Source organism: Pagrus pagrus, assembly GCF_965226575.1.
Source record: "Pagrus pagrus genome assembly, chromosome: 14".
Taxonomy (NCBI): domain Eukaryota; kingdom Metazoa; phylum Chordata; class Actinopteri; order Spariformes; family Sparidae; genus Pagrus; species Pagrus pagrus.
The window spans coordinates 27,294,290-27,308,156 of record NC_140198.1 but is presented as its reverse complement, the minus strand read 5'-3'; positions in this window follow the sequence as shown (position 1 = coordinate 27,308,156).

Here is a 13,867-nt window from a genome sequence, read left to right as displayed (position 1 = left end):
CTTGTCTGACAGTTCAGGCATATTTAACTCACCCAGAATTTGTGTTCTCAAGGCAGCGATCAAATTTCAAATGTGGGGCACATCCTTCGAGGGTGCTGGAAAACATGCTGATGACCCAGCATGTGATATTAAACTGCCATAAAAAACTCAATCATGTCAGACTCTTGTGTGATGACGGCAGACTGAGTTAAAAAGTTCAAGGATTGCACTGTATGTTCTTCTGCTCCTTGTCTGTATTCAAACTTCTTTTAAAACTAACTTACAAAAGGACCAGCAGAGTCAAGGACAACGAGGCTGCATGAAGATGGAGAGAAATCATTTAAGTGGCCTCATCTGAGGCATGCTGGGATTTCAACACATCCTTATACCTTAATAACTGAATACATCCATTGTCAGTGATTCCTTCCATTGTGAAAGAAGCAGCTGTAAATCTGTGGATATTTTTTTTTTTTTTGTGCATCACCCCCGCAAAATGATTTATGTACACAATCGCCATCTCTGGTGTTATGGACTGGATGCTCTTAGTGGTTTGTCTCCTCTCTTATAGTGGCTAAACCAAAAATTATCCAGCTCGGCCAGGGAAAGTCTCTAGTGTGCATGTTCTATGAGCCCCACGATGAAGCTATATGGAACATCTGGGTTATTTCATACCAGGATGTCAAACTGTTATTGTTTTATGCACCACTGAGCAGCTTTCATTGGAAGGAACATGGCTCCACCTCTGACACTCTATCCAATTCCTATTTGAGGTCCATGCTCTCTCTACGGCAACCTCCTCCCTATGCAGACTTTATTGCACTATATCATCCTTCACCTGACTTCCTCCTTTGCTCCTGTCATAATTACCACTGCCACTAATCTAAATGTGTAATAAACTGCTTGCACAGATGACCTACACCATCGTCTCTCTGGTGATATATTGGTATACATCGGTTCATCAGGATGTCAGCACACCCTGTGGGCACACCATATAAATCTGGAAGCAAGCCAGACAGTTAAATCATTAGAGGGCAGAGATAAACAAACACAGGTGGACACTAATAACAGGCCCTAAAAGGCTGGATTCATAAAAAAATAAAATAAAATAAAAAAAAATGAATATGATTAAGAAAAACTCCTCTTGTGCATCTTGCTGGGTTGAAGGAAATCTTAGGCTCTGATAGAGGGAGTTGCTGGATTTAGAAGAAGTTGCTAACTTATCCTTGTTGCTGTCTTGTTGTGTCATTGTGTGTGCGTGTGTGTGTGTGTGTGAGGGCAATGAGGGTCTGTTAGTCTCCTTCTGAGGCACAGAGAGAGCTGAGACTGACATGAAGGACATAGCAGACTGAGCAGCAGGGACTGCTACTACTCTTGCCAATAGTTCTTGACAACAACAACACCAGACTGTAGCGCATTGCGAGAACCATGTGTTGGTACTTTATAAAGCGCCCAAGCAACTGAAATCCAAACTGATTTGCAGGCCAAGTTTGAGGTGCTGAATTGCACATCCACTGAACTTGAGCAATCGTTTTACAAGAGGAGAACATTTCTGCCAAGTTGACCAGATTGGCTGAGCGAGCAGATGAGCAATATAACTTTCAAAGTAAGACATTTGCCCTTCAAGTTTAATCTGTGTCTTACTGAAACAAACACGCATGAACATCTACTGACTATACAGTATATGTTCATATACAGTACAGTTTATTTTTTCTACTTGCTTTCTTACTTCATCAGCTTATATTGTACATGTCAGGTAATACAGTTTTAATAAAACCTGTTGTTCACGTATGATGTCAGGGTCAAACAATGTTGACCACATGGTTGTGTGTCACAAAGTCTGTTTTAGGTTTCATAGAAAATGAGATAAATAATATAATTCAGTTCAAATAATAATCCAATAATCTAATAATTCTTTTTTTTAAAAAACCCTCCATTCATGTTTCTGAGTAATTCAATGTTCAATTTCAATCCATTATTTGTAGTTTGAACACACAACATCACATTTCTAGAAAGAGTTCTAAATGTCCTTTCTGCTCTTAACCTTATAGATTCTGGCATGTATCATTTCAGTTTTTATCGTTTTCATGTAATTTCTTTGTAATTTCAAGTCTTGAATATTTTATTGGCATATTTTCATATTCATATTAATATACATTGAACACAACAGCTTTTGCAAATGGGATTCTGCAATGTATATACTGCTCATGGTCATTAATAATTTGTATTGACCTGCTTTACTGGCTTTTTAACATGGCTTTAATCTAGTGTCATTAAGAATAAAGGAAAACCATGCACCACACAGAGCAGAGGCCCTCTCTGAACCTATGTTATCCTTATTCTTTAGCATGTCTTTACTTTCTAAGATCTTAGATTGTTTAAAAAAATATATATCTACACTGTCTTCAGGCTTTTTAGCTTCATAATAATTTAGGATTTATTTTCTGTTTTCTGGTTTATGTCACAGAAGAATTATATCACAGGACTATAAAAGTAAAATCTGCCCTTTAACTTGGAATGACAGTATCACACACCTTAGTTTTCACCTCACAGTTTTTACCTTTTTATAACTGCATGTAACAAACTCATGACCCATATTGACGTTTCTTGTTGTTACCTCTACTGGCCACAGTTATTATTACAGCAGCAAAGGAGAAAGTCAGGCAAAGTAGTATAAAGAACAACAACTCACATGGGGAGGAGGTTGAGGACGGATAGACAGGTCAAACAAACATACGACAATTACCACTGTCTGTGTCCAGTTTGAAGCTAAAAGTCAACAGTCAAACAATTTAAAGTGACTGTTAAGATAATAACATAGTAAGTAATGTAGCTATTTTAAAGGGCATCTATGTAACAGTTTGTAGCAATTTATATGTATAAATCACCTTTTTATTGGCCATATGTGAGCTGATTGCAACATGACATGAAAAATGAGACCTTTCCTGTGGGTCTCTGTTGCCTACACAAGATTGTGGACGATTTGTTTAAGTTATGCAGTTATGTAATGCTGCTGAACTGTGGCTTTCTTTGTGACAGACTTGGGTCAGGTTTTCCATGACAGTTCAAAGGATGTGATTTGACATGCACATTCTCCAGTGCCCTTTCTTGGCGCCTCTCTCTGCGCCCCGCTAACAGAGAGCAACAGTGGCTAATGTTAGTTAAGAAACGGAGTCTGCTAGCATAAACTTATGACTGGTTTCCAGCACAACACAGAAGTTCCTGAGAAGTAAACAATGTTTTAAGTATTTTTCTTACCTAAACCTAACCAAACTGCAAGCATATGACGAATGTCTAGTATACCTGTTGCTGGTATGAAAATGTGTTGAACTATCATTGGCCACCACTTTCGCCACACACACATGAATGTGTTACTGGTATTCTATTGGTTTTCAGTGACTTTCTAGGATACTTCATTGGGATACTTTAAGATCAAGACAACTCTCTGAGCATTAACGATTATATAAAATTTTTTGCTCCTTAAATCAAGCTAAACTTTGTCAAGCAGTACATGAATTTCTAGAATTATTTAAAGCTGTAGTACCTCAATTTCAAATCTCTGATAGTGAGGCTGGTAGCATTAAAGCTAAGTGAATAGGAGAAGGCCAGGGCTTTTGTCAGTGTAGGATTTAGAATGTGCGAATGTGGTTATTTCCTGGAAACAGTTCATTGTATTACAGTACAGACCAAAAGTTTGGACACACCTTCTCATTCAAAGAGTTTTCTTTATTTTCATGACTATGAAAATTGTAGATTCACACTGAAGGCATCAAAACTATGAATTAACACATGTGGAATTATATACTTAACAAAAAAGTGTGAAACAACTGAAAATATGTCTTATATTCTAGGTTCTTCAAAGTAGCCACCTTTTGCTTTGATTACTGCTTCTCACACTCTTGGCATTCTCTTGATGAGCTTCAAGAGGTAGTCACCTGAAATGGTCTTCCAACAGTCTTGAAGGAGTTCCCAGAGATGCTTAGCACTTGTTGGCCCTTTTGCCTTCACTCTGCGGTCCAGCTCACCCCAAACCATCTCGATTGGGTTCAGGTCCGGTGACTGTGGAGGCCAGGTCATCTGGCGCAGCACCCCATCACTCTCCTTCTTGGTCAAATAGCCCTTACACAGCCTGGAGGTGTGTTTGGGGTCATTGCCCTGTTGAAAAATAAATGATGGTCCAACTAAACGCAAACCGGATGGAATAGCATGCCGCTGCAAGATGCTGTGGTAGCCATGCTGGTTTAGTATGCCTTCAATTTTGAATAAATCCCCAACAGTGTCACCAGCAAAGCACCCCCACACCATCACACCTCCTCCTCCATGCTTCACGGTGGGAACCAGGCATGTAGAGTCCATCCGTTCACCTTTTCTGCGTCTGCGGTTGGAACCAAAGATCTCAAATTTGGACTCATCAGACCAAAGCACAGATTTCCACTGGTCTAATGTCCATTCCTTGTGTTCTTTAGCCCAAACAAGTCCCTTCTGCTTGTTGCCTGTCCTTAGCAGTGGTTTCCTAGCAGCTATTCTACCATGAAGGCCTGATTCACACAGTCTCCTCAGTTGTTCTAGAGATGTGTCTGCTGCTAGAACTCTGTGTGGCATTGACCTGGTCTCTAATCTGAGCTGCTGTTAACCTGCGATTTCTGAGGCTGGTGACTCGGATGAACTTATCCTCCGCAGCAGAGGTGACTCTTGGTCTTCCTTTCCTGGGGCGGTCCTCATGTGAGCCAGTTTCTTTGTAGCGCTTGATGGTTTTTGCGACTGCACTTGGGGACACTTTCAAAGTTTTCCCAATTTTTCGGACTGACTGACCTTCATTTCTTAAAGTAATGATGGCCACTCGTTTTTCTTTACTTAGCTGCTTTTTTCTTGCCATAATACAAATTCTAACAGTCTATTCAGTAGGACTATCAGCTGTGTATCCACCTGACTTCTGCACAACACAACTGATGGTCCCAACCCCATTTATAAGGCAAGAAATCCCACTTGTTAAACCTGACAGGGCACACCTGTGAAGTGAAAACCATTTCAGGTGACTACCTCTTGAAGCTCATCAAGAGAATGCAGAGTGTGTGCAAAGCACTAATCAGAGCAAAAGGTGGCTACTTTGAAGAAACTAGAATATAAGGCGTATTTTCAGTTGTTTTACACTTTTTTGTTAAGTACATATTTCCACATGTGTTAATTCATAGTTTTGATGCCTTCAGTGTGAATCTACAATGTCAATAGTCATGAAAAGAAAGGAAACTCATTGAATGAGAAGGTGTGTCCAAACTTTTGGTCCGTACTGTACATGGTAAAAATAGTGGAACAAAAGCAAAAAGAAAGCAAATTTCCCAGAATGTTGAACTATTTCTTTAGTGCTCACTTACTCTAAACCATGGTATTGAAAGCTTAATATGGCATTGGTTCGTATCAAAATTAAAACTATTGTAACTATTTTTTGATCATACAAATGTGACAACATTACACCACCAAAACAAACAAACAAACAAACCTTTGATCCATGACCATATAAAAAAGAAGTGCCCACCCATGAAAACCCAGTGCCCCCTTGCTGATCAATGTCTGGTGCCGGCGTGGAATAAGTTGCTTTCATAGTCGATCTATATGGTCACTATTCCAATGAGGATGGGCTGCTTGGTCAGAACCTTATTACTCCAAGAGTGCAGTCCTTTCATATATTTTTTCGAAGTAAGTCATCCATGTTTCAGAAAAACAGTAAGAAAAAGGCAACACAAATTATTGATAGAGGAGCCATACAGAACAGGTGTCACGATGATTCAAGAAAATATTTAAAGTCCAAAGCAGCCAAGGATGGCCCAGATGTGGACGTGTATCTACAGAAACAGAAGCTGTGTTTGAGAAAATGCCACATGGTGTTACTTTGAGGTTTCAGTCAAGAGAAACACCAAGCCTGTTTTCAACAGAGCCAGTCTTTTGCTATTCGGAGTCACTTGATAAATAGCTGGATTGACTAGAGGCCAAGGGCATGTTATCAAAAGAAGAGAATGTGCTAAGGAACACATGACAGAGGCAATAAGCTTCACTTATACCACCAACACATCGATGTATGCTTAAATCCACAAACCTAACCGCTGCCTGATATGGAAGACATGCCACACAATGAATACTGCGCAAAACCCAAGGATTCAACACTTAAAGGAATTCCACTTTTCTGCTTTTCTTGTTGGCAGGAGCAGACTAAAGCCCTCAGGCGGTGAAAATGTCACATAATCAGTAAAAGTCTGAAAACAGATGGGAAAACTGGATGAGGTTCTCAGTTATATTGGAGAGGCAAAATGCAGATTCACCTTGGTACCAAAATATGGTGAATCCGGTCATATAGCTGATGTATTCTCCCATTTTCTCACACTGACTCTTTAAAATAGAAAAATAACTGTACAATTCATTAATTTCACCTCTTAAAGCACAACATACAGTCCAAAGTGTTCTTTAAAAAATCCATCACAGGCTCAGCATGTAGCATCACTGAGGCCTAATGGCTATTTATCCCACTGATGTACTAATATATGTGTTTAGAATACAAGGACATCAATCAGAGCACATTAATACCTTCTTCAGGCCAGCTGACTGTCTGCCACCTTACAGTACACACATAAACACACCTACATGAAGGCACATACACAACAACACACATCCTCTCTGGCATGTGATGCATCAGGACTGTTGACAGATGAAACAGATGTAGATGGGCCAACACCTGGCACATTTATCAGTCCCTCCTTCTCTCCCTCCTCTCACCATTTCTCTCTCCCTTAAGCAAGTCATCAGTCAACATTGAGTGTTTGCTCGGCCGCATCAGGTAGACGGCCACGAGATTCATTGTATTGAGGCAACATGAAGCCAGCATCACATCTGCCCACCGAACTGATTTCTGTAACACACTTCATATAAAACCACAACAGCAGAACCTGGTGTGAGTAAATGAACAGGTCTGAGAGTTTTTCATGCGAGCCTCCCTCTTGAGTAGTGGGTGAGAAAAACACACTACAGGATAGAAAATCCAAACTGGTAAATGGCTAATCTTTAAGTGCAAACAGAAGAATAGCAACACCCCCAGGCATTTCTATTCTTACAGACATCTTCAGTAACAAAGAGTACAACAAAAACTTTTAGCACAACAAAACCCATAAAGGCACCATTTGGGCATCTGTTATGTACAAAATACACCCATGGGGTTTGCCATTGTGTATTGGAAACAGTGAAACAAGATGGGGGATCTGTAGGCAATGCCAGAAGAAATAGCAACACTTGCAGTGATGAGAGCTGGTAACAGTGTTTCACCCTAACATTTCTGAAAAAAAACTTAAGAGGTGGACCTGCCAAAACTTGCATCTACCTGCAGCATAGATGAGTTCAATGTTGACTCATCACTGCCCAGAAAATGAGCTGGTAACAGTGTTTCACCCTAAAGTGTCTGAAAAGAACTCTAAACAATGTATCCACTTCCAGTCTCCTTTTAGACATTTAAATATGAAACCCCTGCACATATTTGAGCTGTTTTGACTCAATTTTGAGAATTTTATATATGCAATATTGTTCCTGGCTGAAAGAACAGGTGGATGAAAATCTCGGCAGGTCCAAAATGTGTTTTACCAAATAATGTAATAAAATTTCTTTTCAGACTCTTTAGAGTGGAACACTGGTAGCCAGCTCATATTCCCAGCTGTTGTGACTTCACATTGAGAACTTCATACATCTTGCACTCCTTCATGCTGAATAAAGAGGTGGATACAAATCTCGGCAGGTAAAAACAAAACATCTGGCGATAATGCATCCACACTGCAACTTCATTTCTAGAGATCAAAGAACCAAATGGTCTTAATAGCACATCATTTATTTGATTGCGTTTGACAGAGTGAATTTGTTTTTTTTAATGCTAACAAGTTTGCCCTGATTAACAAACACATTTCAGGAAATTTCAAGGAAAATCTACACCTACTTCCACCGAGTCTAATAAAACACTGATGACTAGACATTCAGATCATTTGTCATTAGTGATGAAACACAAACAAAATTATATAGTTTAAATTGTTTGCTGCTGCGGAAATCATCACAATGTCTGGAAACGATGATGATGATGATGATGATAGTGATAGTGGTAGTAGTAGGAGACAAGTAGGACCACAGCACCAGGGCCAACCACAATCCATGGGAACCTACAGGAAGCGAAAGCACAGAGACTTGGGGAAGAAGCCAAGTTGGTATCATGCCTTAATGAGACATGAATGTGTAAAGATAGAGGGAGAGAGAGGAGCTCAGTTCATCATGGGGTGTCTGCTGGCAGTCTGAGCCTATGACAGTATAGCTAAGGGCCTGTGCAGGTGAGAAAGTTTTAAGTATACTCTTAAATGTAGAGGGGGTGTCTGCCTCCTAAACCGACACTGGAAGATGGTTCCACAGGAGAGGATCTTGATAGCTAAAGACTCTGCCTCCCATTCTACTTTTGGAGACTCTAAGAACCACAAATAAACCTGCATCCTGGGAGCGCAGTATTCTAGTGAGGTAATAGGGTACTATTAGGTCTTTAAGATATGCATTTGCCTGCCACTGATGGCTTTGTTTGTGAGGAAGAGGATTTTAAATTATATTCTGGATTTTACAGGAAGCCAGTCCAGAGATTCTAATGTTGTAGAAATATGATCTCTAATATGAGTTCTTGGTAAACATGCAGCAGCATCTTGGATCAGCTGGAGAGTCTTTAGAGACTTATTGGATCAGTCTAATCAAAGGGAATTGCAATAGTCCAGCCTTGAAGTAACAAAGGCGTGGACTAATTTCTCTGCATCTTCTTGATACAGGATGTTCCTGATTTTTGCAATGTTCCACTGGTGAAAGTCAGTTTATGAAATTTGTTTTATGTGGGAGTTCAAAGACAAATCCTGCTCAAAGATAGCTCCCAGATTCTTTATGGTGGTGCTAGAGGCCAGAGTAATGCCATCCGGAGTAGCTATATCATTAGATGATATGTCTCTAAGATGTTTAGGGCCCAGCACAAGCTTTGTCTTCAAGTTCAGTAGCAGAGAATTACAGGTCATCGTGATTTTATGTCCTTAAGACATGCCTGAACTTTAGCTAACTGATTAGTGTCATCTGGCTTAATGGATAAGTACAATTGTGTATCGTCTGCATAACAATGAAATGTTGTGTTCTAAAGATATTCCCTAAAGGAAGCATATATAAAGCGAATAGTATTGGTCCAAGCACAGAACCTTGTGGAACTCCTTGACTGACTTTGGTATGCAGTGAGGATTCATTGTTAACCTGTACAAACTGAGAACGATCTGATAAATAAGACTTAAACCAGCTCAAAGCAGTTCCTTCAATTAAATGTTCCATTTTTAGTGTTAGGATGTGATGGTCAATGGTGTCAAATGCAACACTAAGATCTGACAAGATTAGCGCAGCAACAAGTCCATCGTCAGATGGAATTAAGAGGTCATTTGTAACTTTGACCAATGCTGTTTGTGTGCTATGATGCACTCTAACACTTGATTAGAAATCCTCATTAAGATGTCGCTATATGAAAGACTTATTATTTACATAACAAGGCTTGACACAACTTGGTGTGTAAGACTACTGTCCATCAAGAGCAATATATTGGTTGTTTTTGGATAAATAAGCAGATCTACAGTTTCAGGAGTTAGACTGCTCTGCTGTGCTGTCACTGTATCCCCAGCAGTGGAGAATACTCTCTCAGCTGCAACACTGGTACCAGGGGTGCATAGGTAGTGTTTAGCCAATCTTGCCAGCAGACGGAAAACTGTCTCATGAGACCTCCACCAGTAACAGGGTTCTTCTGAGAGAGACACCAGAGGGGCCTACAGATACTTCTTCAGCTCCTCTTCAGCTCTGCTGGCAGATTTACAAACAACACTAACCTCAGTAAATGTCTTGTCACAAATTTCTTCAGTCTCATCTGGTCTCAACTCTTTCTGCAGAGAAAGAGTCAGTGGTTCATTATGGTTCATCCTCTACTTTGAAATATTATACTGTATCTGTATATACAAATGTACTGTATACTTTATGAAAATGTGTTTTTTAAGAGTAGGCTGTATTTAGTATTGCTGCAGCCTCTGCAATCACTTTGGCATGGATGTCCAGCTGTTCTTCTTTAGCAAGTAAAGGCAGGGGTCGAGTGTGGAGGCTATATAAAGAATGCTCTTATTCTGCACACTTGTGTATCTCTTAGCTAGATCTCCATGGATTGCCAGTTTGATTTCCCAGATGATTGGTGTGTCAGTGCCTGCAAAGCCTGCTACTTTGTTGTGAAGCAACTGAGCATGCAAAGGAGCAATCACTGAGAGTAAGAGTCCTCCAATATGATGTTGGTTTGTGTCTTTCATTAGCTTGAATGCCGAAGCTATTTCTTCAGCATCAGTTCCACATTTTCTCACCTGGAGAGAGGAGGGTGGTAAAAATGCCAAGCTGCTGCTCTAGGAATGGCTCCGGCACACTATTCCACCTCGTAGCGACATTGATTTTCAACTTGTGTGGTGGCAACTCCAGAAGCTTCTGTTTCTCTGGCAGGGCATAATTTGCGATGGCACTGCGTGGGAAAAATCCCCTGATTCGCATAATCCTTGCTGAGCAAAACACTTGTGTTATATTGTCGATCTGCGCAGCAGCAAGTATGTTGGCAGCATTTTCTATAACAATCACCAAGTCCATGATTGTTCCATTCATTTGCAACTGAGTGAAACTTGGCATTCACGTTCACAGCCGTGTGGCTTTCATGTATCACCCGAGTTTGAACAGACTAGGCTCGAGCTTCCAGGCATACCTGATGAAGAAGTCGTGAAGGTGACAAATGAGTTGCTATTGAGGTCCGTGCATCACATATAGGAGCGATCCTGGTGGCTTTGGTCAAGGCTTCCCTGACTTTTACTTTTTTCTCTTAGTAAAGCTGAGGTACCACTTTCTCAGTAAGGTCAGGTGTACTTTGGCTCAATTGTGTGCATCATAAACCTAAAGCCTTTGTTTTCAACTACGCTGTAGGGTTTTTTGTTTTTGCCCATTCAAAATTGGCTGGGAGTTTGATGAAGTGGTGCAATGTACATTGGACAGCTGCCAGTCGTTCCTTCAACTCTGGATGGTGGCATACGATGTGAGCCCAGGCATTTTTAGTGTTCCTGAAGTGCTTGACTTTGGTTTTGCAAACTTGATATACTGAACAAGCTCCTTCTTCCCGAGGATATTTTAGAATCCAAAGTATACCCAGATGCTTGCCTTCATTGAGGACAGGACTGGCTGAACGTCTTGCTGCTCCATTTCAGACAGGCTAATGTTTGCAGCCACTGACTAGCCAGCTAGCCAGTAGCCACACTGCTTGCTGCCTGTGCTGGCTTCCACAGAACCAATGGAATCTATGGCTATGCGATTAGATAATCAACTACGGAAGAGGAAATGGCGCACGTCAGGTCAAGCGAGGCAGATTAAACACTGTAAAAAACTCATTTGGGGGAGTTGTGAATAGATTCTGAATCATAGAAACGTAGAATCGTGATTCTTATGTGAATCGATTTTTTCCCCCACCCCTGGAATGAAGGAGGGAGCAGTTTCGGACAGAAATATCATCTGTTTTTTTTTTTTGTTTGTTTGTTTTTTATGGGGTGGGGGGTTGTGTTTTCTTTTCCCTTTACAAAACATGGCACGTGCATGACCCATAATGCAACTCAACCACTAACAGTTCGGTCACAGATTCTTGTGTTCAGTGTGATTTTTTTAAAATAGAAACGTTTATAAAACAGGAAGTCAGTAATTAGATGAAAGTGTGTGAGTTCACTGCAATGTGATAAACTGGTAGTGCTCTATTCTACTGATACTACTGGACACCACAACTAATTGAATTTGCAGCTACATGGCAGAGGTCGAACTGTTTCCAACTGTTCCACTCATGCAAATGAGTTTGGGCCTTTGAAAATCCTCTGTCATCAATGTGAACAGATCTGACACATTCTCTGGCTTGTGGAGAGCTGCATGATGATGTACCTGATTCAGCACGAGCAGTTACACCACTGTCATGTAAAAACTGAACAGGACATGAAATGTTACTGGGGTGTGTTCTGTCTCTTTTTGAAGCCTTGTACAGTCCTCTGTGATAGTGTGATATATTAGACTGTCAAATTGTCATCATTTTAAGCAACATTATGTAACTTTTTTTTACCATACAATAACAGCTTCAAAATGATTTTGATGGTACTTCTAATAGGATGAATGATGTCTCTGTCACAGCCATTCTGCCCCCTATCACTTGTTTCTGCACTATGTAACTTCAGTGGGAGGGTAGGATCACAGTGTTACATACATGTTTGCTTCATATCTTTGCTACAAGTTTTCAAGATTTAACATTGTTTGTTATCATATAGCACCTACAGTACATTACATTTGACAAGTTGTTACAGACCTGGGATTTGTATTTAAGACAGTGGTGAAGGTACCAAATTGCACGAAATGCCAATTTCTACATAATGTTGCTTTAACATTTAAGTAATAAATGTTGATATAAGTTATTTAAATTTAGCACAGATACGTACATACCTGTCCGTGTACTAATCTGACTCAAATTCCATCAGTCTACACCAAACTGGATTTTTAAGATGTTTCAGCTTTCCCTCGAGGAATTTCATCATGTCTTTTGATCTTGATTTTTGTACATAGCCTAAGGAAAGTACACATACAACAGTATTAGGGATGCAAGATACGATGTGTGTGTGTGATGTGAATTACTTACACATATAAGTGTGCCAATCAAATAAGTTCTATTACTGTTGCCAGGAAGATTATATTTTCATTGGCAGGAAATGTCCAGTGCCGAAGAACAGATTTCCAATTAAATCTGGTGTACAGCTTGGAACAATTGATTTGATTTTGGTAGTCATCTGGATGCTGTAATTGCTTTATTTAATGAATAACCCTTTTCTAGGTAATAATTATGGAACTAACAGACTTTATTTCAAATCTCAAGAATATGTTTGTCGAGTTCAAAAAGATCAGGTTAAGTTTAAAGATAAGTGATGAGAATGCAGCGAGTGCAACAGCAAGCTGGATATTTGTTCAGGGAAAAGTTTGAGTTCTTGTGTTTTTGTTAAACTGCATTGTGAACAGATGTGTCAACAAAAAAATAACAAGAAACAAAGCAATAAAACAAATTAAGCAATTGATGTTGCATAATCATCGCACCACCAAAAGTAAGCAAAAAAGAAAACAGCAGCATCTTGCAGACAACAAATTAGCATCAGTATCATAGAGTTGCTTCACTCTCAAAACTCGCTGTGTAATCTTTTAAATTTACTTGAATGAATTGAGTTAACTTGAGTAAAAAAAAATTAAGTAGGTCGGAATAAATAATATTAATAATAATAATAATTGAAATACTAGATTTAACTGTAAAGCAAAATATTATTTAACAAGACAAATATGCTACATTTACTAAATGTTTTCTCTCAAGTCAATTTGTTCTACAGTGGATTACATTAAAGGACAACACTAAACTTAAAAAGACTAAAAAGGGACAACTGGTGAGTGAATCATCCATAATTAGGTTAGTTTTTAACTTGGTTATGAAGAAATCAGTTAATGTTGTTTAATCTGTCGTTTAACTCCATGATTACAGCATTGCAGCACCAGTCTGTGACTGCCTGTTAACAGGTCTTGAAGTGATGACTGCTGTGTCTATTTTATGTTAATGTTATTCTTCATGTGTAAGAAAGACACAATACTGAGACAGTGCACCACGCCCAACAAGCAGCTCTGAGGACCAGGGATGTTCTCTTTGCCACAACAGTCAATGGTGTCAGCGTCATGTTTAGCGCAAATCTTCCTCAATTTCTTACATGATCGATGATGATGAAGAATACTGATTTGG